The sequence below is a fragment of the Leopardus geoffroyi genome, chromosome B1, assembly GCF_018350155.1.
Source record: "Leopardus geoffroyi isolate Oge1 chromosome B1, O.geoffroyi_Oge1_pat1.0, whole genome shotgun sequence".
Classification (NCBI taxonomy): Eukaryota; Metazoa; Chordata; class Mammalia; order Carnivora; family Felidae; genus Leopardus; species Leopardus geoffroyi.
In genome coordinates, this window is record NC_059327.1 from 84960840 (window position 1) to 84987771 (window position 26932).

The following is a 26932-nucleotide window of genomic DNA, read 5'->3' on the forward strand; positions in this document are numbered from 1 at the left end:
AACTTTCTTTGTTATTCTGAAAATGGTTTGGGCTGCAACATAAGTTGCAAATATGAAGTGTTAAAAAATTTTTAATTAATATATTGAGTATTGTACTCTTTATCTTCTCTTAAATTATGTATTAAAATATTAAGATGATTGGGATACCTGGTTGGCTCAGTCAGTTAAGCACCCAACTCTTGATTTCGGCTCAAGTCATGATCTCATGGTTGTTAAGACTGAGCCCCGACTCCTGGGCATGGAGCCTGCATTAAAAAATTCCCTCCGTCTCCCTCGACCCCTCTCCCATGTGCACATGTGCATTCTTTCTCTCTCTAAAAAAAGAAAGAAAGAAAGAAAGAAAGACCCAGAAAACAAACAACAAAAAAATATTATGATGATAAAACTGCAGAAAAGGGGAGAAATAGAAACACTCAAAATCAAGAAAGTATCTAAGAGGTATGAAATGAATTTTATTATTGAATGATTCAAACCAACCCTGATATATATTCAAATTAAATTTTGGCAAAACAAACAAACAAACAAACAATGAAGACATTCAAAATCGGATTGCAATTGTGAATTCACTAATCTTTTGAGATAATTTTTCATACAATAAAATTTCAACATGACATTTGTAAATAGCAAACCGAAGCTGCAACACAGATGAAAGGAAAGGACACAAGAGGATAAAAGAGAAATTATTAAAACACTTTATCTTTGGAACAAAACTTAATGCGGCTTTTGATGTCGGCTACTGGTCAGAACAAGATAGGCTCATGCCAATGTTTTGAAAACTGGATATTAATGAAACAAAATTCATTTTAGGAAGTACTGAGGATGAGGGATAATCTTTTAATTGATCAGGAGATTTTGGAGCAGCGGCCACCCCTCTGGTCCTCCTCCTGGTGAAGCAGATTCTGGGAGAGAGGGAGTGAAAGGGTTCTGTCACTTGGGCTGACAAGAAGGAAAGATGAGTCTTCCTCATCAGAAGGGTCAGTATGCAAAGCTAAAGGAGATGCCAAAATGCATTATCTTGGCAAAAAGCCTAGGCCAACTATGACTGCAATTCATCGCCGGTTCCTCAATCCAAAGCTACATACAGTAGGGCAGTATAACAGCTACTGGAACCGTTCGTTTTAGGGGTTGTAACAGAAAAGGCCAATTCTGTCTAACCTTGTATTTCTAACCAAAGCCTTTCACACTTGAAGAGGAATGTAGTGTGAGTGTAGGAAGCAGTTCTCAGAATCAAGGCGGAGCTGAAGAACTGCTCTTGCAGAAGGCAGAACACAGGGCACCCATGGATGTGGGAAGCAGGAACTGATTAGTCCTAAATGGGACCAGTCAGATCCAACAGTTCTTTGATGCTTGGATCTGTCCTCTTAAGAAGCAAAGTCCTAAAGGGGCACCTGGGTGGCTCAGTTGGTTAAGCATCCGACTTTGGCTCAGGTCATGATCTTGAGGTCCATGGCTTCGAGCCCCATGTCGCACTCTGTGCTGACAACTCAGAGCCTGGAACCTGCTTCGGATTCTGTGTCTCCCTCTCTCTCTTCCCTTCCCCGACTCGTGCTCTCTCTCTCTCTCAAAAATAAACATTAAAAAAAGAAAAAAAGAAGAAGCAAAGTCCTAAGAAGGGGAGTCTGATCTAAGTTGGGCCTGTGCCCTCCCCTCTCTGCCATAGCTGCACCCATATCCTCAAATAGGGAGATGTAAACCCCTCGAGTGGGGTCGCTTAGCAAAAGGACTGGGAAGGGTTGCTAGAAGGTAAAAACACCTGCCCAATCCATCACACTTCTCTATTTTGTATACATCAAGTTAATTTTTATTTTGAGACCCATTCTTGCAGACAGGTGGGAAATTATATCCATCATTTCTGGGGGTTTCTCTATCCATCAGCATTTTCTACTATTCCAGAACTCTCTCCATCACCAAATCACAGGGAATGGGCACCCTGAATTTTGGTCTGCTGTCCACAGGGTTTACTTGGAGAATCCCATAATCTTTGTCCCCATGCCTGCTGGCTCTTTATCACGTCCAGCCTGAGCTTTGCATTTGGAAATCTTTCATGAGGTGCCTGTGATCCCAGCTTCCTAGTGTATTGCACAGCCAATCCTGGAGGCACATCGTAGGTTTGAAACTTTGTCAGAGAATAATATTCAGAGCTCTTTTACTGGTAAAACAGTTAGATTGCAAACCCTATCACAATGTAATAGAACCTCTCCCCAAATTGCAAGAAATCTTTCTCCCCTTGTGTTTCTTCTAGACTCTTCTACCTCCACAAATTCACTTAACCTTTCTACCAACTTTACAGACCCTCTAATTAACGTTATGTGCTTCGATTTTGAGCAAAGAAAGTTGGGACAGTGCCGATTACTAGTGCTTTCCATCCTAATCACATCCCCCAACTCACCCCCACCTCCACCAGTTACTCAGGGAAGCAGAGCTGGGTCAAAGGTCAGCTTGAATGGGGGCAGAGCAGGAAGAGAGAGGAAGGTTGTCAGGGGCATTATAAAAGAAAAGATGCAGGAAGAAAGCCACATAAATTAATATCTGAAAAGATTATCTAATCACGCCAAGATCAAGGATTAGCACTACTGGCAGATGGAAAATGACTTGGAATTTGTCCAGGGATAGAGCTTAGAGGCCTTGCAGGGACCTTTTACATAATCCCATCTCAGGTTTATAAGGGCAGGCTGGGTTCATTTAAAGGGGCAGACACTACATCAGGATCCCTGCCTGCCTCCAAATTATTTTTACTGGTAGCCTATGAAGGAAACTCTTCTCTTTATTTTTATGAGGGGCTTATGTTTCTGCAAATGTGCATGTGTCTGGAAAGGAGACTTGTAGAGGGGAAGGGTAGAAAAATGCTTATTAATGCTATATTTTATATTTTCTTTTTGAGTATGTGCACTTATATAATGTAGCTAATATTATTGTGTCTTTCCCTTGTGCCAGGCATTGTTCTCAATGCTTTATGTGTTTGGGGCACTTGGTGGCTCAGTTGGTTGGGCATCCAGCTCTTGACTTGGCACCTGGGTTCCTCAGTCAGTTGAGCAGCCAGCTCTTACCTTCAGCTCAGGTCATGGTCTCACCATTCATGAGTTCGAGTCCCGCATCAGGCTCTATGCTGACAGTGCTGAGCCTGCTTGAGATTCTCTCTCTCTCCCCTCTCTCTCTCTCCCTCTCTCTCTCTTCCCCTCCCCTGCTTGTGCTCTCTTTCTCTCTAAAAATAAATAAACTTAAAAAATGCTTTACATGTTTTAACTCATTTAATCTTCACTACCACCCTGTGAGGTATTTACTATGATTCTCCTCACTTTGTGGGGCACTGAGGTGCAGGGTCAGGTAAGTAGCAGAGTTGGGATTTGAACCCAGGCAGTCTTGCTCTGAAACCCATGCTTATTGCTACCTTCCTTGTGGATTGTGTTTCTCTAAGCCGACGGTTCATATGCCAGCTCTTTGATCAGTTCCACCCATAATGAATACCTTCTGCATGTGGGGCTTTACATGGTACTCTAGTGTTGTCTGAGAATAAAGAAGCATGAATCAGATTCTGTCCCTACCTGAAGGAGCTTACAATTATAATACTGTAATAGATGGTGTGGTAGCAGTCTTTAAAAAAAAAAAAAAAAAAAAAGGCCTAAGGAAAGGTCTGTGATTCTCTACTTATAATTATACTAAAATTTGACATTATTATAAAAAAAACAACAACACCTGGCATTCATTAGATAAGAATTTTATGTGGTCCAGCCTAAAATCTGAAAATTATGTTAGCTATTAAGATCCATTTATGTGTGAAAATTCTGTACATTCATTAAGATATAAGGCCTAAATAACTAATTACCATATATATGTTTCTCATCCTTTTTCATCAGCCATAATAGGCCAATAAAAATCGGTTCTCCCCGGAATCCTTTAAACTATTTTTTAATATTTTGAATGTATGTAATACTATACCTCCAATTTCATTCCTAGTAACTATTACAATACATCAAACCCCCTTTATAAAGGCATTAGTGCCAGCTGTGGGTACCCGTCAGATTTTTCCAGTTAACTTCCTAGACGCATTTGCCACATTGGAAGCGTGTAGTTTCGAGTGTACAATCTGCATGTTTCGAATGGCACGTCCAAATGCGAGCAATCAACTTTTGCAAAACCACGGGCTTATGGGAATCCGAATGAAAACGCTCCATTGCTTTTTATGGCCTACACAGATGTAGCCATTCTTCCTCAGTGGCCATCCTAATTTATCCAAGAACAAATTTAGAATAAAATGATCCTCCTTGTCATGTAATGAGGAAGTTTAACAGTCGTGGGAAATTGGACGGCCGGCTCGTATTTATCCGCAACTAGAGAATCTTCACCACTCCCTCCCAGCTGAGTGATTCCTTCGGAGGCTACTGCCTGGGCATTTCCGCGTCCCTCTGCAAGATTTACATCACACAGGCCCATCTCTCATTTCCTGCTCCTACACCCTGCTCCATTCTGTCACCTTTGGTGGTATGCTCTGCCACGCTGGCTGCTGTGACTGCTGCCCTCTGGCAGGTGGAGGCAGAACGGCGTCAGAGGGCATGTATTTGTCACAAGACAGAATCTCTGGAGGAAAATTCTTTTTGCTTAAAATGGAAGCTCCATGAAGACAAGGACACTGTCTTCCCTGTCACCATATCTCCAGGCCCAGGACAGTGCCTGGCACATAGTAGGTGCCCACAAATTATTTATTTATTTATTTTGAGAGAGACAGAAACAGCACAGGTAGGGGAGGGGGCAGAGAGAGGAGGAGAGAGAGAAGCCCAAGCAGGCTCCCTGCTGCCAGCGCATGGCCCCGGGGGTGGGGGGGCGGGGTGGGGGTGGGGGGGCTTGAACTCACAAAACCATGAGATCATGACCTGAGCCGAAACCAAGAGTCAGGCACTTAACCAACTGAGCCACCCAGGTGCCCTGCTGGCTTTTTCTTACACCTCTCACCTCAGAACCATTCCACATGTGGTTCCCTCCACCTGGAATACTTTCTCCTCTGCACTTTTCCTGACCAACATCTACCCAACCTCAAGTCTCCGTATCTTTTCTACAGGGGACTTTCCTGATGCCCCTGTCTACCCTGTGCCTCTTACGACTGCCAACCACAGGCATTTTTTCTCTTACCAGCTGTTTTCCTTCAAAGCACTGACTACAAACTAGAGTTATATACTTATTTGTATAATATCTGTCCCTCTCACCAGCCTATAGCTCCAAGAAGCCGAGATTGTTCCATTTTATTCACTATCGTTCACTCTGTGTGCTTAAGTAATAAGCTTGAGAATATTAACATGTTTTCCTCTCCTGCATTACTGTGTACACAACTTTCTCTCTGGCTGGACTGAGGTACACAACTGCTTGCTGGAAGTGGAGAGGAGATATTAAGGTTATTACATTAGGAATGGAGAGAGAATTCAAGAGTTAATTTTTGAGGCGCCTGGGTGGCTCAGTCGGTTATGCATCTGACCTCAGCTCAGGTCATGATCTCACGGTTCGTGGGTTTGAGCCCCGGGTCAGGCTCTGTGCTGACAGCTCAGAGCCCGGATCCTGCTTCGGATTCTGTGTCTCCCTCCCTCTCTCTCTGCCCTTGCCACGCTCACACTCTGTCTCTCTCTCAAAAATAAAAATAAACCTTAGAAAAAATTTAAAGAATTAATTTTCACTTTCTAATATTCAAAATGGGTTTTTTGCTACAAGGCAATGGGCTTGAAGGGACTCAGTATTTTCTAAATCCTTTAGCAAGAACTGAGCATTTAGGATTCAGATCACTGCTCTCGGGGACAGGAAGCAGTTGTGATTTGGAGGAAATCTGGACTAGAAAAAGAAGAAAGAGCCCAACGCATGCTCCATCTGGTTCATGGGGATCTGGGGATAGGGAGTGGGAGCACAAGGAAGCAGGATTGTCTGCAAAGCCAGTGAGAACCAAGGTGGGGCCAAAGCCTCAGGAAAGATGGATGGGCCTGACCAGGAGTAAGAAAACAGGCCAGGACACACGGGCCTTAGGCCTCTGGAACACACACCATAGAGCACCCAGACATGGCACTATCAGCCCTCAATGGGCACATGGCCACGGAATATCCCTCGTCAAGATGTTCCTTAAGAGCTTCATAAACAACATAAAGCGTTGCATATGTGGATGGGTGGATGGACACAGAGAGAGTTTGTATTTCAGTACATTATATAAAGTATTATACATGTGTGTATTATAAGCGTGCTGTTGTATTTCTTTTTGCAAAGCACCATGTGGATCCAAGCGTGCTGTACTCTATCATCAAGCTATAGCACCTCTTCAGTCACACAGATACTCTCTTGGACAGGAGCGATGTGGAATGATGAGGAAATGTGCATTTTTGCATAAGGATACGGAGTATTATCTAAAAGGGCTGTTCAAATGATTGCGTAGTACAGACTTTAGGCTTACGAGGGGCAGCAGACCACTTACTGACAAATTAAATAAGCTACATTTCCTTTCCACATCCGAGGAAACAAATCTGCACGTTTGCTGCATGAAGAAGCCCATTTGGGATCCTTAAGAAGCTGTGGAAGCACATATTTGTACTGCTGACAGGTGACAAATGAGAATTTGAAAGTCCAACAACCCTGATGCCGGGACAATGAATACAAATTATTTATATAGGCAACTACAGACAATTAGCAGATGAAGGAAGGAAGGAAGGAAGGAAGGAAAGAAAGAAAGAAAGAAAGAAAGAAAGAAAGAAAGAAAGAAAGAAAGAAAAGAAGAAAGAAAGAACAAAGAAAGAAGAAAGAAAGGGAGAAAGAGAGAAAGAAGGAAAGGGGTGGAGTAAAGGAAATAATGTTATTTCTCTTTGAAATGACTGAGCCGCATTCAGCAGGGTGAAGCCTTATGCCAGCAACCCAGGCCCAGGACATACTTCAAAAATTATGCCTTGGAGAAAGAGATTAGACTCCGAATCTATATTTAGGCCAGAAAGTATCTTCACAGCTTATGGATATGAAACATAGTTTGGCTGGAGAAATTCACAAAGATAGAAAGCGAAGGCATTCTGATCTCAAGACATGACCTCGGCTGTCACCTTTTTCCCTTCTGGGTCACAGAGCTATGGCTGAAGAGAACACAGATGTGAGTTTGGGTTTGGAGGTGGCATCTCATATATCCTGCTATCTTTATTTTATTTTTTTTTAATTTTTTTTTCGATGTTTATTTATTTTTGGGACAGAGAGAGACAGAGCATGAACGGGGGAGGGGCAGAGAGAGAGGGAGACACAGAATCGGAAACAGGCTCCAGGCTCTGAGCCATCAGCTCAGAGCCCTATGCGGGGCTCGAACTCACGGACCGCGAGATCGTGACCTGGCTGAAGTCGGACGCTTAACCGACTGCGCCACCCAGGCACCCCATATCCTGCTATCTTTAAATAGGAGAAACAACTCATCCCTAGCTAATCGAGATCTGAGACTTACTTTTGCTCCCAGGAAGCTCCACCTGCACACCTGGCCTGGGTCTCTGAATGGCCAGTACTGGAAAGCTCAGACTTTCTTGGATCTCAGATGTATCCACAAACACAGGAACTGACTAGCCCCCAAGTTTGCCCAGCCACCCTCAGAGGACCTGGGGTGGGGGTGAATCAGAAAGTAGATTCAAGGCAGACGTTTAGCTCTTGTGCTTTGGGAAAAGGGAGAAGTGACCCTAAATAAGAGTAAATACCCTAGAGATTGGGGGATTTTTACTACAGAAAAGATTGTAATTGGGTGTACTATTTCAAGATGTCCTCCAGTTTAGACTATTGGCCAACCTTTCTCTACCAATATGGCCGAGGAACTAGGGAGCCTGAAGTCCTCCCTTCCTGGTCCAAATGTACTCAGAGTGCTCCTGGAAGAATAGAAAGGAAAATAATTAATAAGCTTCTTCTAGGAACAAGGATTATAGTAAAAAAGGAATTTGAGGGAGGAGAGGCAGGGATGAGCCATGTGTGTCTGTCTCTGTAGGTTTTATCCTAGGTTGGCGGAAATGTGATAGGTAAGTCCCTGGGGACACTGAGTGTAGGGAGCTTTACTCTTCCTCACATCCCAGATTTTGGAAGCAGAGTGGCCTATATCTTTGCAGCAATGTACACATACCAAAAGAAACTCGCCAGCATAGTGTGATCTGACAAAGGAAGACCGAATTCTAGCTTCCTCAGGGAGGATGAAACCCAGAAGTTTCCACATGCCCTTTGGAGATAGAGGAAGAAGTGGATCAATGTTGAGTTACAACCAGAGGTTCTGCCACTGGACTTGCAAGGGCAAAGGGAGGAGGTGGAAACCTCCAAACCAGAGACACATGGAAGGGGCTCAGGGGGAGCCAAGTGAGGCTGTGTTGGCCAGGGAGTACCTGAGGCTCAGACCAAGTAAAAGAGGCACAAACGTGGTATACGGATCTGCAGCAGACACCGGCAGAATCAGTGATGGGACTGGTCCCAGCTTAGTGGTCACTACTCAGAGAGAAGCCCAGGCTAACCATTTCACAGCCAAGACCAGTGGGTGAACCAGAGTTCACTGCATGGATCTCTCTTCTACCACCACGAGAATGCAGAAAGGCAGTACTCTCTCAATGGAACCAAGATGCCAACTCAAGAAGTGGGAGAATAGGTGCAGGGTGTTACGATGTTTCTGGTGGAGCTAGACTTCAAACTGACTGAATACTTACGTGAAATGAGAATGTTTAAGATTAGAAGGAACTTCAATAATTTTAATCAATAAGTTTAAGTTTAGAATTCTGCCCAACATACCAACCAAATGAGTAATTAGGAGGGGTGCCTGGATGGCTCAGTCGGTTGGGAATCCGACTCCAACTCAGGTCATGATCTCGCAGTCTGTGAGTTCAAGCCCCACATTGGGCTCTGTGCTGACAGCTCAGAGCCTGGAGCCTGCTTCAGATTTCTGTCTCCCTCTCTCGCTGCCTGTCCCTGCTCACACTCCGTTTCTGTCTCTCTCTCTCTCTTAAAAATAAATAAACATGGGGGCACCTGGGTGGCTCAGTCAGTTAAGCCACTGACTTCAGCTCAGGTCATGATCTTGTGGTCGGTGAGTTCAAGCCCCACATCGGGCTCTGTGCTGACCGCTCAGAGCATGGAGCCTGTTTCAGATTCTGTGTCTCCCTCTCTCTGACCCTCCCCCGTTCATGCTCTGTCTCTCCTTCTCTCAAAAATAAATAAAACCTTAAAAAAAATTTTTTTTTAAATAAATAAACATTAAAAAAATTAAGTGAGTAATTAGGAGATCTACCACCATGATCACCTAGGCTCATGAAGTGTTTTCCACACCCCAACTGGCTATACACAGGCTTTTCAAGATAAGGATATAACCTCTCTGTCTTCTCCACCCATGAACATAAAGGGCCACTTCCCAAGGGATCCTATGCTAAGATAATGCCATGTGGAAATCATTTCCTTTCCTATTTGTTTTATTGAGCCTTGTTGGACAGTTTAGTCCTTTCGTCAGTTTCTTTTCTTTCCAAAATGATCCACGTGGGAGACCCACATTTAAGTGCTTAAGAAGCCCGGGTGTAGATTGACATGCTAGTCCACCTAAATCCTGGAAAAATCAATATAGCAAAAACCTTGAGATGCTAGGTACCTTTCCTTAAGGTCTGCTAGAGCTGGGAGAAAACAGGTAAATATTCAGGCATCATATGGTAGGGGAGAGAGGCTTTCCCCAAACTGCATTTCCATTCTTACGGCCCCACTTTCAAGTTCTTCCCACTGCTGATTATAAAAATGCTGAGTCTGTCTGTATAAATATATTCTCCATTGCTATGACAAGAGTGGCTTACCATTTATGCCAAATTACCACGCAGCACAATAACAATTATACACATCATTAAGTATGTGTCAGATTAACTTTGCTATATATTTTATTTAAACACTGAACTCTGTCTGAATGAGCACAGTCTTCATATTTGTAGATCATGTCGCATGGACATTTGATGACAGCAGAAAAAAAAATTAGAGATAACATTTGTATGCAAAAGAGAAAGTGTCATTGAGTAAGTCAGTAAGAATTTCTATGCATGAGTGATTGCCCATGCCCAATCAACGAAGCAAACAAAAAGCAGAGCTGCAAGGTATTTTCAAGGAGGTCAAACCAAGACTATCAAATAAATGAATTTCAAAAAAAATTGTTCAGCTTGCAGAGTTCATTTATTATTAATTATATACAGATGAAAAACACTAAATAGTTCAGGTCAATCAATTTTTGTAAGTAATCACAATTATAGGAAGATTATACAGATTTGATCTTTTTTTTTTCCTTTCAGGTGAAAAGTTAGCACATTAGGTAACTTACTAGCATGACATACTGAATTGTCAACAATTACCAAGAACATTTGTCCATTTTTTCCTGCCATTCTTGGAGAAATGAACTGTGAATCCACAGGGGCACCCGGTGACTTATGATACCACAGGTAGAAGCAACTCAGCAACAGGTTTTGTGCTAATAATTTTGTGATGATTAAAGCAAGAGGCTGTATTGAGTAGTGATACTAGTATTTGATAACGTCTCCAGCATGGACACATTTTGATTAAACTGTGTACTTTAGAAAGGCTGGGGGTGAGGAGAGCGTCTATCTCACATTACCTTTTCAAAATATAATAAATATAGTGAAGTTCACAGTAATGCTTCTATGCACCATGCATCCCAAATCATAAAATTACCGATTGTATTTCATTTGTATAGTAAATATCAAATTAATTGCAATCTGGGATGAACGTCTACATTTATTACTCTAGGAATTGCAGTACCTGGGGAAAACCCATAGAAAGAAGAAAACTATACCCTACAGGTGGGGAGAAAAACATTTGAAGATAAAAAGAAAATGTAATCTTTTAAAAATAATAAATGTTCTGCTTATATATATGTGTGATTTGCTGATTTGGTGCCAAATAGTTTTTCAAGGAAAGGTCAGATGGGAGGTATGGCACCAAAGAGAGAAGGGGGAACATCTTAAGATATAAGGAGAATGTCGCCGCCAAGAGTGAAGATTTCGTCCTGTAATAAATGAGATTGCAAAGAGCTGCGCAAGGTCTCAGGTTCAGATCTTCTACAGACCCTGCGTCCCTATTTAAAGGCCACTTCCAATCCCCTTCTCCATTTTCCATTACCTACTATAAAGGTTGGACGACTGATGATTCATTTATTTTCCAGCTGGAGAAGTCATGTAACCTAGTTCTGGCCAATAAAATGTAAGGTGGCAATCAAGGAAGCTGGGAAGCTTATGAAGAAGGTTTCCATCTCCTGGCAAACAGAGAATGGGAGTGAGCAGCAAACCTTTGCCGCTAGCTGCCCCTGCCACCTGCCTGCCGGTGAACCTGGATGTGTGAGCAGACACTGCTGGGGGCTGCATCCGTCCTCTGACAGATATAAGAATCAGAGACACCAGCCCACCGTCCTGCCTTTGGGAGCCACTGAACAAACATCAGCAACCACCAACGTCCAGATTTCCTGTTAAGGGAGAAATATCATCCTCTCCTGTTTAAACAACCGCCAGTCAAATAGCCTGTGATGTAGAGCACAAGGCATTCTAAGTGGATACTGAATTATTGAGATGCTTATGAATAAGAGGGAAAAGACAAAGTGGACGGTCACCAGGGGTTGACAGTAGAGCCGGGAGGGGTTTTTTGCTTTGTTTACCCAGCTGTGTTTTGTTTCCCAGGAAAGGGTGTCGGTGCGTGCATCTGGATTGTAGAACCCCACCTTTCTGACTAGTTGAGCAGACTGTATGGTGGATATCATTCTATTTTGTCACACTAAGAGGAGATCATCTGGCTCAAGAGTAATTAGCACTCATTAATCTGCTTCATTTTTTCCCTGTGGCTTTGCCTGGCATCAGGACTGAGCAACAGCCACCGGGCTCTGGCCTGACAGTGATTGGACATCTAGAGGTTATGAGGACAGAGTTACCGCCTGTGGCCACCCACAAGCAAAAAGGAAGCGAATCTTCCCAAATGCAATTAAACTGTGCTGTGCGGGTGGCAGGAGGTGAAAGTGTCCATTACTGAAACCTGAGTGGGGTTTAAGCAGTTGTGGAAGGACCCAGCCCTAGCAGTGAAACTCTGCAGACAAGGGAACATTTGCGAGAAAATAAATTCAACCTTTAAAACCATATGGAATATTTATACAATCAAGCGACTTTTTTTCTTTACAAAGCAAATTGCTATTGAACTCCTTTAAATATTAAATCCCCTTGGCAACAAAGGAAGGACTCCAAAATTCTTAACCAAGGAATAATGGCAATCGAAGATTCCTGAACAGAGACAAAGAAGCTCGGAAACTCCACTCTGAGACAGTGAGGCAATATTTACCGATTTATTCACTCGGGAAATACCGCCTGGCTGTCTTCCATCTGGTGCTGCACTGTCCAGATAGGAGTCCCTCCCTGTTAGAGCACACAGCCAAATGTGGGAGAGAAACTTTCAGCCAAGTAGGAGATCTTAATATATAATTATAAATTATTTTCCTGTACATATATTTCTATATGTTTATTACTCTAAAGGAAAGGAACAAGGTACTAAGAAAAACAAGACAGCGTCCTAATTTGGAAAACAAAGGTCTCCTACAGACAGTGACATTGAGCTTGGATTTGGAAAGTGGCTGGGTGTTAGAGGAAAAGCAGGGCCAGATTTCCAGGTAGGAATACACAACTTTGCAGGAATATTTAGACTGCGAAAATACATCATTGAACCTGAAAGATATTAAGGAGCATTGGCATTAAGAAGCAGTTGAAGAGGGGTGCCTGGGTGGCTCGGTCGGTTGGGTGTCCGACTTCGGCTCAGGTCATGATCTCACAACCTGTGAGTTCGAGCCCCGTGTTGGGCTCTGTGCTGGCAGCTCGGAGCCTGGAGCCTGCTTTGGATTCTGTGTCTCCCTCTTTCTGCCCCTCCCCTGCTCACTTGCTCTGTCTCTCTCTCTCTCTCTCTCCTTCAAAAATAAATAAACATTAAAAAGAAAGAAAGAAAGAAAGAAAGAAAGAAAGAAAGAAAGAAAGGAAGAAAGAAAGAAAGAAAGAAAGAGGCAGTTGAAGAGCTTAAACTGACATCCACAAGAACTGGACCTGCCCTGGCCCCTCAAGAGCACAAGTTCAAAGCTTTGGCTGTACCTCTAGTCTCTTGACATGGGCACCCTCCTCCCCCTGTGAACCCCACAGAACTCATCTTCTTTAAGCTGAAGACTGTAAGTGAATAACAAGAGGGCCTGTCAGCTGATGATTTTGAGCAATTGACAAGCATCCCCTTCTTTTTTGCCCTAAAATTTCTCCAGAACTTATTCTTTCTGACACATCTCTCACACGGGAAAAACAGAGAATATAAGAGAAAATTAACTCCTGTAAATCTAAAGCACAAAGATTACTCTTTGTTACTCATTTAGAAAATGATCATTTTTAACCTTGATACAGGTATGGACCTCAAATTAGATAGAAAGCCTCCAATATGCTAGCTGTTAATTCAGTTCTTAAGAAAAAGCAGGTATATGCATGCACTTATCTCTCTCTTCCTCTCTCTCTCTCTCTGTCACACACACACACACACACACACACACACACACACACACACACACAGGTTGCAACAGACATTGAGAAAATACCTATCTAAGGTTTAGTCCTAATGATCCCCAAATAAAGAAATCCTATTTCAGACACTTTTGAAAGGGAATTTCCACAGCCTTTCTAAGAACTACTTTTCAATGTTATAAATATTCTAGAAATTTTAATGAAAACTAGAGATTTTTAGTTTACTTACATCTAATCAAATGACCAAGTTTGTCAGTTGTATAGATAATTTTGGGACAAAATCTTGCAGTTTAATTTGAAAAGGATAAAGTTGTCATGTCTCCCCAAAACTTTATCATATTTGCTATTGCATTTATTATTTATACATCACCATAACCATACGAGATTCTTTACGGTAAATAGAACATAGAAGTAAACAAAAACACGTAAAAAGCCCTTTGTTCTAAAGGAGTTATCAGCAAGAACCTCCTGATCTCCCCAAGGTATCAATTAGGTTTGCTGAACAGTTAAGATGATAAAGCACCAGGCCTCCTAATTTATTCTGTTCCATTAATTTTCTTCTATAATGTCACAGAAAAAAGAACAAGAACTGAGTGTGAGGAATAATACACCCAGGAAAGAGAATGTCAGCACATGCATCGAGATTGTGGAAATTCTCTTAAAGAGAAATTGGCTTCCTAGGCGAGTTTGACAGTCCTAGACAATGAAATACCCTGTGTCATAGTTTTCTGCCCTGATATTAGAGGCTGTATCACGAGAGAGGAAAGGTACAGGGGAGGTCCAGATTACATTCCCACACCAGTGGACCTTATCTGTAATGCTGGCATGTTACCAGCCCCTACTATCCTCAGTAGAAACACGGACTTAGGTTTAGGATATATCAGAATGGAGCAGCAAAGAGCCAAGACTAAACTTTTCCATCTCTAAAGTGGGTTTAATGGAGGGAATTAGAAACATTTCAAAGTGAGCACTGTAATCTTCCTTTTCATACAATTACACACAACCTAAGTCCAGGTTACTGCCCCTTTTGTGAGATTCCTAGTTCCATATGTAACTATAGATTATCACTGATGACATTGGAGAATTAAACTTCTTATATCTTGTATTTTGTATTAATCCTTGACTTCTAAAACCAGCAGACATGAGCAGATTTAGTAGAGAACACTTAGGAGACTTAAAAGTTTTGCACTCGTGACATTAAATGTTGGGAACACAAGGCCCTGAATGGGCTGCTTTGCTTGTTATCAAGATAAAAGACAAGGAAATATTTATAAATGATATTCGTTGAAGGTACTAAAAATATAATCTGCAGTAGTCTATGGTGGAGGTTCTTTTTCATCAGATTTTTACCTGCTTTGGGCCTTATTGTTAAACTGAGAGAAGGGGCACCTGTGTGGCTCAGTCGGTTAAGCATCCAACTTCAGCTCAGGTCATGATCTCACGGCTTGTGAGTTTGAGCCCCATGTCAGGCTCTGTGTTGACAGCTCAGTACCTGGAACCTGCTTCGGATTCTGTGTCTCCCTCTCTCTCTGCCCCTCCCCTGCTCACGCTCTGTCTCTCTCAGTCTCTCAAAAATAAATAAACATTAAAAAATTTTTTTTTTAATTAAGTGAGTGAATTGTAGTTTCTTTAGCAGTGTCCCATCCCAATGGCTGGATAAGAAACTTAGTCTAGTTCTGAGGCTCCATTTTCCAAAGCCTGTTTTTGTCATGGACCACGCCATGTGCTCGAAATGAGCTTTTCTCAGTAATAAGTCTGACATCTGAGTGGGATCGCCCTGACCCCTTTGCTTTATCTCTCATTTGGTTCTGCATTCAAGTTGGAAACATTGTCGCAAGGCTCCCTTAAACCACTGTAATGAGTAACGCAGAAGGATTTTAGAAGTAATGTAGAATCTGAACTTTTCCTTGGATGTGATAGCCACTGATAACACTCTCTGTCACCCTCATTAGCTTCTTACCACTTGCCACTATCTGTAATTACCATGTTAGTTTATGTGTTTGCTTAATAACTCTCTCTCTCCTCTCACTGGAACTCAACACCCACAACAGTCACGTTGTCCCCAGCCCATGAATGGTACTTGGCAAAATAATAGGAGCTCAATCAGTTTGGTTGAGTGGAGAGATCAAGCAATTTTCCAGGATTGCTCAGCTAAGAGGTTCGATCTCAGCACTCTGGCTCCAGACTGAACTAGAGAGCCTGCGGTTTTCATTCCTACTTGCGGTATTCTGCCCGCTCCTTTTGCTCAGCTTGATTTTGGCCACCTTGAGGCCTTCTGACAATCCTTCTGCAACTGACAGCTTGGAAAACAATCAGTGTAAGCTGGATCTTTTGCCCCAGGGCTGGTTTCCATCTTTTGTCAGGAAACTCTTAGCAGAACATGATTGAAAGGACTTGGGGATTTTACTTCCTGCTGTAGCTGCTATTTCAGAGTCATCGCTTATAACTTCTCCATTTGGGGGTACAACATTTTTCTATTATATAGGGTCCCAGGTAACCAATGAGACAACTTAGATGGAAGATTCCAGGCAGACAGGCCATCCAGGGTGGAGCTGTATTCCTGCTAGATCTCTCTGATCTGGGCTCATCTCTCTCAAGTGGGACTTCGCTGTACCCAGAAGGCAGAGAACGTAGCCATAAACATTCTGCGGTTTCTTCCTTTCTCCTAACCCTACTGCCTCTGTCAGCTTATGGTCTGCCTTTCAAGATTCAGTCGGGACCACTGAACTAAATATGGGTCATGAGCTTTCTAGCCATTAAGAGTTGATTCCTTGCTGTCCACCACCTAAGCACTTCTAGTAGGACAGTAGAACGTGCTTTGGTTCGGCCACTTGCTGCAACTCACTTAGGATTCTAGGATTAAGACCAGTTGCAAACAACAGAAGACCTCAAAATACCAGTGGCTTTAACAGACTAGATATACGTTTCTCTTTGAAGCAAAGAGAGGAGGATCAGAACTGATATGTCGCTCTATGGTGTTGACACATGGACCTCTGTATCTTATTGCTCTGTTGTGCTTGGTCCCAGCCCTGCAGCTCAGGATGGTGTCATCGGCTTTGCAGACAGCAGAGTGGAAAAAAAGGATGAAGAAGGAAAGGCTCAAACAGCACATGGCAATTTTCTCTTAAAGAAGGGAACTAAGATCTGTCTCAACACTCCCATATACACCCTTGTGCCCAAAATTTAGTCAGGTGGCCACACCTAGCTGTTAGGAAGGGTAGAAAATGTCATTTTATTCTGAACAGTATATGCCCAGAAAATAAACCTTTCATTATTGAAGAGTGGCAAAATGGGTACGAGAGTTAACTAATACTGTGCCACAGACATGTCTCTAAAATTAAACGTTAGGCAAGAAATACAAATTGTGTAGAAGAGTAGGTATAATATGACTCTTTTTCTGTAAAGTACACACATACATACCCATACACATGTACAGACACACCCACAAAATATAAACTGCATTTCTTAAATCATAAGACAATGCCAGGGAAAATTCACTCCAAATTGACAACAGTAGTTGTCTCCAGGGAAGGAGATATTTGGGGATTTTGACAGTGAACTTTCACTTTTTTACTCTAAATATTTCTACATTGTTTAAATTTTTATACTGAGAATGTACTTATTGTTTGTATTAACTAAAGGCTTAAGGAAATAAAATAAAGATACCATGGAGCCCCAGGTAGAGGAATTGTATGCAGTAAATGAGCACTACGTAACACAGTATGATGGCTATGGAGCCAGAAGATTCCAACAGCCACTTACCAGCCTTGTCAGCTTAGGCAAATTCCTTTATCTCACTGTTCCTCAGTTTCCTCTTCCGTCAAATGGGCCAAACAATATCTACCTTGCAGAATTGTTGTGAGGAGTATTTGAAATGATATGCATAAAGCACACAGCACTTTACTCTTTTTCCTGATCTATGTATTTAATATTTTGCAGTAAATGTACAGGATATGTGCAATGAAAATAAATAAACACATAATCAAAAATTTATAAAGATACCCAGTGTTGCAGATGATGAGTCTGGAGTTCTCTCTTGTCCGGCAAGAGAGCAGATGCAAAATTGAATATGAGAGAGGCTAATGTCTGAGAGGAGACAAGAGACCTGAACAGGGGTTTCATTTCCATATTTATTGAGCTCACAAGATATTACCCACGTGGTGAACGTGAGGAAAACAAGATCTTACACACGTGAACAAGGAGAAAACAATCAGGTAGTCATTCACTTGTGTGTGTAAGAAGCAAAGGGTCTGGAGGGCAAGTGGAATTTGTGATCAAAGTACAATAGTATATTGGTCTCAGATGGAAAGTGATTTCCTGCAGGTGATGTAACAAGTTACTCGTGACCCAATTACAGTATCTTGCTAGCTATCCTCGGGCACTTTCGCCCCATGGTGGTGACTTTCTGCCCTAAGCTTTTTTATAACTTATTTATGCAAGTAGAACCTAATTCCCCACAACCCAGTTTAAGCCAGTGTCTAAGCCATCACTAAAGTAACAGGCAATAACTGATCAAAGCATCACGGATTAGCTGAAGATAAGGGAAAGACTTTTAAAGGAAATAGGGCCATTATGGGCAACACAACTAATATCTGGTACAGAAAGGTAGTCATTGTTTGTCTCAAGGCAACGAGCTGGTAGAGACAGCTTTTTCTTGGAAACCATGCCTTTAACTTTAAAGTAAAATGAGGGGCGCCTGGGTGGCGCAGTCGGCTAAGCGTCCGACCTCAGCCAGGTCACGATCTCACGGTCTGTGAGTTCGAGCCCCGCGTCAGGCTCTGGGCTGATGGCTCGGAGCCTGGAGCCTGTTTCCGATTCTGTGTCTCCCTCTCTCTCTGCCCCTCCCCCGTTCATGCTCTGTCTCTCTCTGTCCCAAAAATAAATAAACGTTGAAAAAAAAAAATTAAAAAAAAAAAAAATAAAATAAAGTAAAATGAATATCCTGATCTTCTTAAATCCAGCTTTTGACCCCAGTATACTTCATGCCCATATGAGTGTGGTTATCCTGGGCATAGAAGAAGGTAACTCCAACCCAGGAAGTTCACTTTGGTGATGTGGCATCATGGGCACATGGCTCACCAGCTGGTGGAGGGACAGTTGGGTCACATCTCCTACAGGTATGGGTTTTAAGGTCAATTGGTGAGCATACATCTTTCAAATCCTTTTGCTCACTCACAGTGCATAGGAGACATTGCATAGGTTGGCAGTGACTTAGTAGATCCAATTATTGGCCCCAAGTTTTCACCCTTATCCACATCCACACTCTTGTTACAACCTTGATGTGGAGAGAGTATATTTCTCTTCCCCTTGACTTTTATGACTTGCTTTGGCTAATGAAATACAGACAGAAGTTGGCTGTACCTGTTCCAAGTCTGGGTCTCAAGAGGGCTCATGAGTTTACGCTTGCTCTCTCACACCTCTGCCATCAACAGGAGAAGCTCATACTAGCACAGCTAGTTCATGGTCCCAGGAGAAAGATGAGAAGTATGTTACACAGAGCTCATCAGCAAACTCATGAGAAAAGAATAAAAGCCTATTGTATGCCACTGAGATTTTGTGGTTCTTCACTGCAGAACATTATTGTGGCAACTGCTAATTAAAACATTGATCTTATATATAGGTATAAAATAATATGTACATTATTATATAGTGTATACTAAAGAGCATATAATGAAAATTTGATTTAAGTATTTTAACTCATTCTAAGCAGGGCTAGATGATCACAGGAAAAGAGGTACCTGGGCAGGACAGGCATGTACCTACCAGCAATAAGCTTTCCCAGGGGCATGGGGATATGTCTGAAACCTGAAGAAAATGATTCCAAAACACAGGGGGATAACTTAACACCATTTAATTAAATATCGGGGCACCTCAGTCGATTAAATGTCTGACTTCGGCTCAGGTCATGATGTCACAGTTCGTGAGGTAGAGCCCTGCATCAGGCTTCGTGCTGACAGCTCAGAGCCTGGAGCCTGCTTCAGATTCTGTGTCTCTCTCTCTTTCTCTGCCCTCCCTACACTCGTGCCCTGTGTCTCTCTCTCTCAGTAATAAATAAACATTAAAAAATATATAGGGGTGCGTGTGTGGCTCAGTCAGTTAAGCGTTCAACTTCGGCTCAGGTCATGATCTCGCTCGCAGTCTGTGAGTTCGAGCCCCGCATCGGGCTCTGTGCTGACAGCTCAGAGCCTGGAGCCTGCTTCAGATTCTGTGTCCCCCCCTCTCTCTGTCCCTCCCCTGCTCGCACTGTGTCTCTCTCTCCCTCAAAATAAATAAACATTTAAAAAATTAATTAATTAAATATCTACAAAATAAACCTCGTTGTAAACTAGTCAGCTGCAATTCAGTTCAGTTGCTTTATGGTTATATGTAAATTGTATTTAATGTGGGATATGGATACATACATTTTAACCCATTTGATCTAAGGTGGTATGGAGTCTCGAAATTCACCATCCATCCCTGTACTCAGAGAAGGTCTTAAAGCAACCCTAAGAGGTATGTGGAAACAGATGAATTGAGAGAAAAGCAGATTCAATTGTACCATTCCCTGTTTAGTCACAGGCAAGCAGTGAAAATCCCTATCTGTCATCAAAAATGTTTTATTGGGAAAAGAAAAAAAAAGTTTTACCAAATTCACCAATAAGGAGATTCCACTATATGGGTCAATCCTTATGTAGACCACTGTGAAGGAGGGTAATATCTCCCAAGAGGCATCTTTGTTCATAAAAAGGGCACTGGGGTGGGGGGTGGGGGGCGGGTGCCTGGGTGGCTCAGCCAGTTAAGCATCCAACTTCGGCTCAGGTCATGATCTCATGGTTTGTGAGTTCGAACTCCGCATCGGGCTCTTTGCTGACAGCTTGGAGCCTGGAACCTGCTTCAGATTCTGTGTCTCCCTCTCTCTCTCTCCGCCCCTCTCCTGCTCACATTCTGCGTCTCTCTCTCTCTTTCTCTCTCTCTGTCTCAAAAATAAATAAACATTAAAAAAAATTTTAAAAGAGCACTGGAAAGATCTAGGGGCAAGTTCTGGTTCTGCTACACAATGCCAGTACCATGCTGAATGGGCTGGAGGGAAGGGAGCCTTCCTTCTGAAAGCCCCCCTCCTGCAAGCCAGCCTTTACAGCCTTGGGTTGAAATCTTTCTCCTTGCTTCCCGAACAGACTGCGTACATCCTTACCCTAACATTTACATGACTGTCTCAAGATTACATTTGTACAGGACACTGTTGTTTTCTGAAAGAAGGGTTATAGCTTGTTCTTCTTTGTATCCTCAGCTTCTAGCACAGTGCTTGGTACATAACATACATTAAGTGTTATGTTCTAAAAAAAGTTATCCAACAAGGTTATCCGACTGGGGGAGAGACTCAGAATTGGAGACCCTGCTGTCTTTCTGACACCCCTACTCACAAAAATCAGGTTCTAACAAGAATGAATGTTTGATTATTGTGTGGAACACTCTGAAGCCGGTTGACATATGAGGTGATTTGCCATTTGCTTCTTGGGGCCATTTCCAAAATGAGATTATTTACTGATTGTTTTAGTATCCCTATATGGAAGCCTACCCAAGAATCCCACGATAATGGATTTTGAAAATCAAAATAAAAGTTATGACTTTCTCTTAGGAAAAATAATCAGAGTCATTTTTGATTGCTTTGATAATAGACTCTTCTTTGCAGAGACAGAAAAAAAAAACATCTTTATAGATTTCACTTTCCTAAGCAGAGTAGGAACTATATCACAATAAGAGAAATAATAAGTGTGAATTAAAGGAGTTACTTTTTATTATTTTTTCAATCTGTTGTGTAAAAATGGATTCTGACAGCTCTGATTTCTAGAGGCAACCTTCGGCCATCCAAGCATTATATGGTGATTCATGTCACAATAAAAAGTCATCCACAGGTGCAGCAAGACATGGAGTAAATGTCATCTATATGATAAAGTTCCTCAAAATAACTGTGAAATTGCAGGCTACTTGGTCCAAAGTGTGTTCATCAATGCATCGTATATCATCTGATTTACAACTGTTACAAATATTTATAATAATGGAATATATTGTTTAACACGATGAAGCCTGAAAAGGCTCATTAACTCTAGATTTGATTTAGTATCTTCATTTCTTTTCATTTGCAGACTCATGATTCCGCAGTTCTGTAACATTAGCTTAATTATATGAGCAGTGAACCATCCCTAAATCTAGATTCGTGTTTAGTTGAGTGCAAAATAAATATTAATGTTGGGATTCTTATTTCTGAAATGCTTTTCTTAACAAATTCATCCATCTCCTTTATTTTGCGTCCTGGGATCTCAGAACTATGGCACAAATTGGAAATTGTAGAATCATGGAGTTTTAGGAAATGAGGACCTTCGAGGTCACAGAGATTAGGAAAATATGTTGAATGCCTCATATGACAAACTAAATAGTTCCTGTAAAGGTATGGAACTATAATCACCTTTATAAATGTCAGAAGGAAATAAATGGCAAATATTGAAAAAAACAACAACAAAAAACCCCCCACAAAGGTTAGACCTAAAAGGTAAAAATGAGTATAATAACAAACAATTAGAGAACTAAATATAATCACTTAAAGTTGATCCAAACTCAAATAGATTGCTCAAAGGAAGATGAGAATAACCCCGAGTATAAGGAGAAATTTACTCCAAAAGGTGTTGGTGCTCAGTCTAGCCCTGTCATGAATCTCACACCAGACTTGCTCCTTTAAAATGTGGAGTCTAGGGGTACCTGGGTGGCTCAGTCATTAAGCATCCAACTCTTGGTTTCAGCTCAGGTCATGATCTCATGGTTGGTGAGATCAAGCCCCACATCAGGCTCTATGCTGGCAGTGTGGAGCCTGCTTGAGATTCTCTCCCTCCCTCTCTCTCTGCTCCTCCCCTGAGAGCACTGTCTTCTGTGTCTGTCAAAATAAATAAGTAAACTTATAAAAAATTTTCTAATAAAAAAATAAAATGTGGAATCTAAAAAAACAAAACAAATGAATCCACACCACAAAACAGAAAGAGATACACGATATAGGAAACAAACTGTCAGGAGAGACTGGGGGCTGGGCAAAATAGGTGAAGGGGATTAAGAGGTACAAACTTCCAGTTATAAAATAAGTCATGGAGATGTGAGGTACAGCACAGGAAATCTAGTCAATAATACCGTAATAACCATGTTGATGAACAATGGTAACTAGACATATGGCGGGCTCATCTCATCATGTATAAAAATACTGAATCACTAGGATGCACACCTGAAACTAGCAAGATAGTGTGTGTCAATTACACTTCCATACAAAAATAAATGAATAAAATAAGACTGGAAGATTCCCTACCCCCTGAAAAAAGGAAACCACCTGTCACAGGCTTTCAAATGTAGACAGAAAAAAAAAAAACTTGTTTTTAAATTAAACATTAACCTTTTTTATTGTGATTCTTGGACCTTTTCCTGCTTAGTCAACCTGTGAGAATTTCTCTTTTCTCCTTCCTAAATGAATTACTTTGATTCTTTACCAAATTATAACTGCTAAAAAATTGCCTAAGAAATATCTGTTGAGAAGTTAATTAATTTTGTTATTTTACGTTTTTCCATGAGGTGATGTATTTTTATTTGCAAAGTTTTACAAGTGATTTCATTTGCAAAGTTTTACAAGCCATTCTTATTTTTCTTTGCAAAGACATCTTACTATTATATACTTTTAGATTTACACAATTATAGAACACTTGGGATACCCACCAGCATCTCTGCTGAAATGCAGATTTCTAATTCCTCATCATCTCTTTCCAGCAGGCTTCCTTTCAATTCTTATTTTTTAACAGCTGTTTTGCCTTAGCCAAATAATCCATGATAGCTTTCAGACTTTCTTTTCCTTATCTCATAGAACATCCTGTCTGGTGGCTGTCAAACAGTGGTTTTTCAAATTTTAGCCCACATCAGGATAACCTGGAGGGTTTATGAAAACACGGATTGCTGGACCCTAGATCTGGGGGAGGCCTGCCAATTTGGATCGTCAACAAGGTGCCGGATGATGCTGATGCTGCTGTACTGGAACCCAGCTTCCACAAGCATGGGGAAAGAACATTTGGATACAAGGGTCCTGGGTCATTTCTTTAAGGGAGCAGTAGATCTAAAAAGAGATCCAGGAATATAGCCGATGGGTCACAACATTGTTTACAATATTAAAAATTGAAAACAAGCCAATGTCCATCAAGGTGGTTTCCATCTGAAGGTTGTACTAGCTAACGGTGGGGTCACGTGGCTCTGAATGGGGAGATAAAGATGATGGAGGCACACCAGCTCTTCAAGCCTTGGCCCCGGGGTGACATGACCTAATGAAGTTTCTCTACATACCCCTGCTCTAGGACCGGAACTAAGTGAAACAGTACTGTGGGCAGAGAGAGGACCGTGCCTTCCTCGGACTCCCCACCCAAAGAGTCCTTGATTTCTCATGCTTTCCCCCTATTAATATCTTAAGTAAGCAAGCAGGCTGTTGGGTTGAAAAAAAAACAAATCACAAGAGTTAGCTACCACTCTTTGACAAAGTGTATTCTTATAGATCTTCAGTCTTAATAAATGCCACATGAAAAATTAAAACGTAAGGAGAGTAAGTTTGTGGTCTAAAGCGGGAGACAGCAAACTCTGCTCATCAGCCAAATGAGGCCCACTGCCTGTTGTGCTGCACAAGTCATATAAATGTTGTGCATACAAAAGTCATAGAGCTGCAAGCTTTAAGATTTTTAAATGGTGGGGGAGAAAAATCAATATAGCAGTAATTCATGACATGTGAAAATTACATGATCTACTGTCTGTCTCTAAACTAAGTTGTATTGGAGCGCTGTCACACTTGTTCATCCGCACACTGCCCACAGCCTCCTTCCTGTCACAATGGCAGATTTGAAAAGTTCCATCAGAGACCCGGGATAACCCACAAAGGCGAAAATACTTCCTTATCCGGTCCTTTACAGAAGTGTGTTGACCTCTGCTCAAAAAATTTGGAAGCCTTGTTAAAGTTACACCAAGGGTTTGTTTGCTGTTGAATTTCTCTTCATTTAACTTGCTAATCAGGTTTTGCAGCTGCAAATGGGACTATTTTTTGCAGCATTTCCCAATGCCACTTGACTGAAGAACCCTCCTTTTTACCGCATGTTTCATGCCTCAGACATTTTGAGGAACTCTGACTTTGGAAATGCCATCCTGGAGCATAGGCCTTCAAAGTGGGGGTGCACAAACTTAATGAGAAGGAATGAGAGCTAATGATGAAACTTAAGATATCTGTGAACAAATTGCAAGGGTGGCCCAGGTGAAAAGAGGGTTTGAGTTCTAAATGTCTCTCAAATTATACCCACGGGAAATAGAGATGGCCCTTCCTTGGGAATATACCAAGGCAGAAATCCAACGTTGAGGAAAGAAATTTTCTATGTACGAAATAATCCCACCATCTTTATACATTGTAAAAAAGAAATGGTAGTTATAAATTAGAGGAAACGCCACAGAAAAAGATTAGCTATGTCAGTCAGCAGAATGTTTGGTAAATGTTAACACTAAATACGCTAAGCATGAGCTTTCTATTCCAAAAGCCTTGGAAAGTCAGGGAATGTTATGTAACAACCACCATTATCATTTCGCTTGGCATTTTAAGATAGGAGCAGGCTGTTCTTTCTGGAAAAAAAAAAAAAAAAAAAATTCTCCTTTTGTGAAATAACAGCGACCTCCAGTGGCAATCTTGTTACAGTGTAGTGCTTTATATTTTCTCAAAGTCCAAAACACCGTAAGTGACGTGCACACTTCCCCAGATTTTAAATGTGAATCCATTTATTTAACGAATATGTGCTGAACACCACTCTGTTCAATGGAGGGGATAACCTTGGGCAAAGAGTCAGAAGACCTGAGCTGTAGAGCAAATACAAGAAACTAAAAGCTGTTTGACTCTGGACAAGACCCCTTGTGACTTACCTGGTCTTGATCTTCTCACAGTGCTGTTTTGAGTAACCATGAAACTATAGGTAGAAGCCGTCTTTATATTATGATGCACACCGCAAACGGGAGGAGGTCATATGTTATTATCACGCATGGTTCCTTCCTTAGAGTTTTTATAAACAAGTCAATAAAGTTGAGATACATGGGATCAATATAGGGATGGGCAGCAGAGCAATTCAGGCTAACGAAGAGTAATAGATTGCCTTCTAAAGGCTAAAATAGGAAGTCAACTCTGAATGGACTGGGGAAAAAAACCACATGAAGTCCTTCTAGACTGGTAAATTCAGAGGTGGACACCATTGGCTGTCGCTTCTTTCCCTAGTCCCCCTTACTGATAGAGCCCCAGTTTTGTTCTGGGGTGCACCCTCCTGTGTACTATGCACCACTAGTGGCTACATCAGTCATACTTTTACTCTCCTCAGTGACTGGATTTAGCCATGGTTATATGACCCAACCTAGGTCTTCTTGAGGGCAACAGCATGCATGGCCATGCTAGGGAAGATTTTGCATGCTATTTATGAGAAATACACACACCTGTTTTTGAAGGGATAGTGTTGTGTTTGTGTGTGACACCTGAAACTTCTGCAACTGTTTGTGTCTATGAGAGGAAACATGATGACACCCTAAAGGGGGCAGAGCAGAGGGGCAGAAAGGACATTGCTGGGTCCTTGACAGCAATGTCACACTGTGGACTTAGCCAGCTCTGGACGTCACATGAGCTATTAAGCCCATTGTTTTAAAGTCATTTTTACTGGGAAATTACGTGACTTGCTGCTGAAGGCATCCTTACCTTTTTCACAAGGTGTTGCCCCTCTGGGGCCCCTAGGCTTGGAAATAACCTGGACCTCAATGGGTTCCTTTCTTTCTTTTCCTTTTTTTTTTTTTTTTTAAGTGAAAGCAAGCATGTGCAGGGGAGGGGCAGAGGGAGAGAGGGAGAGAGGGAGAGAGAGAGAGAGAGAGAGAGAGAGAGAGAGAGAGAGAGAGAGAGAGAAAGAGAGAGAATCTTAAGAAGGCTTCATACCCAGCACAGAGCCCAACGCAGAGCTCGATCTCACAACCCTGAGATCATTACCTGAGTCAAAATCAAGAGTCAGAGCCTTAACCGACTGAGCCACCCAGATACCCCATGGGTTCATTTCTTTCAATCATCCATAGAGTATTCTCAGAGAGTTACAGTTGCATATAATGTATACCATATTAGTGGAACAACAGAAGTTCAGCAAAACAAAAAACCTTTATGAAGGAGAAGGTATTGGTACAATATCTGAGTAGGACGAAGGATAACACCACTCAGCATTTATTTTTGTGAACAGGCATGCAGTTCTTATCTCCCGTCCCTAGATACCAGGCATGGAGGTGGTTACCTCTACTTACCTTTAGGCTTATTGATTGGATCCAATGAGATATTGCATCTGAAACATAGGTTCTCATTGAATGTGGTTTTT

At 41.8% G+C, this 26932-nt stretch overlaps 1 long non-coding RNA gene across 1 annotated transcript; it reads right to left on the reverse strand.

Moving 5' to 3' along the window:
• Positions 1-432: 432 nt before the first annotated feature.
• Positions 433-26367, reverse strand: LOC123592069. Its single transcript, XR_006709574.1, has 2 exons — positions 25464-26367; positions 433-899 (listed from the first exon to the last, which is right to left on the reverse strand). It is a non-coding gene; the product is annotated as an uncharacterized LOC123592069 (long non-coding RNA).
• Positions 26368-26932: the final 565 nt, after the last annotated feature.